Here is a 1247-nt window from a genome sequence, read left to right as displayed (position 1 = left end):
ATAACACAGCTGATGCTGGTGGTGGAACTGGTCATCTTTGGAAGCAAACCTCGAACCCAGTGCCACGCTGGCTGTCCCAGGCCTGTGGTGGCAGCTGCCAAGGGTGCACGCAGGGACACAGGGACAGACAGACGGACAGCAGCCCCCACACACCCCACAGGCAGGGCTGGCACTCCCAGGGGTGGGAGCCAGCCCCAGCAGGAACAGCCCCGTGCCCCACGGGCAGGGCACTGGGGACGCCGTGGGCACAGCCCTGGCACCCACACTGTGAGCAGGGAAAGCAAAATGACTTTGAACACCAACGGATTCGTACCTTTTCAGACTAAGCTTTTATTTTGATATTACAAACCATTTTTCTTTATTCACAAATCACGGTTGTGATATAAACACTAATTTCTAAAGACAGATATACACATTTTCTGGGTTTGTAGGGTTTGTTTTTTTAAATCTGTTTAGAAGTCACTATATTCCACATATGGTAGTAATAATTTTTTCATAAGTCATATTATCATTAGTTATTTATATAAGTGAAAACATTCCCAATATATATTGTAAAAAAATTTCAAATGCTTTTCTTACATAACTATTTCAGACATACATTTTAAAATGACTACTAGGAGTACTGTAGGAGTTTTATAAACAAAATATTTTCTAATATGGGCTGCACCCTCAACCTTTCAAGATAATTTTAATAGACTAAAACGCCATATAATCATTTGGAGAGTGGGAGCTGTAAAGCCATCTCAGGAAAACTAAAATTGCAAATAAATTCTGTTATTCTCTACACTAGACATTTTGTGTGTGCAATTCCAAAAAAGATGTCTCGTCCACACTTTAAATTGGAAGCCTAACATTTGGTAAACATTTTTCAATTTGCTTTCATCACGGTGTTTAAACAAAATTTACTTTTTCTTTTTATTAGTAGGAGGCTTGTTTTGCATATCTTACATAATAAATGTGGGGATTGAACTCTTAATAAATTTCAGTTCATTCCCTCACCGGTATAAATATATGTTACTGCCCCATTTTTCGTCGATTAATATAGTCTCTTTCTCTCTCTGTTTCAATTTTAAAGATAATTTATTTACCATCCTTAGATATAAATGCTACAGAAACTTCGTTTTCAAATCTTGTGAAACTTTATTGATGGTTATTGTTCAACTGATCATACTGCATGCACATACGATGACAAAGAGAAAGCCTGATCACAAACACTTTTTTTAAAGCAGAGTTGTTATAGCAAGTTG

The 1247-nt window shown here is 37.9% G+C and overlaps 1 protein-coding gene across 27 annotated transcripts in view; it reads right to left on the bottom strand.

Annotated features, from left to right (window-relative positions):
* Positions 1 to 310: 310 nt before the first annotated feature.
* The window catches only part of RBFOX1 (RNA binding fox-1 homolog 1), a 1151472-nt gene continuing 1150535 nt past the window's right edge, over positions 311 to 1247 (bottom strand). For all 27 annotated transcript variants that reach the window (XM_040078692.2, XM_040078693.2, XM_058422645.1 and 24 more), the window contains one exon: positions 311 to 1247. This exon is cut by the window's right edge. The gene's annotated coding sequence lies outside the window, so the exon portion shown is untranslated.

This window comes from Hirundo rustica, chromosome 15, assembly GCF_015227805.2.
Source record: "Hirundo rustica isolate bHirRus1 chromosome 15, bHirRus1.pri.v3, whole genome shotgun sequence".
NCBI lineage: Eukaryota > Metazoa > Chordata > Aves > Passeriformes > Hirundinidae > Hirundo > Hirundo rustica.
Note: the sequence above shows the minus strand (reverse complement) of the source record. Positions and strands in the feature narration are given on the sequence as shown.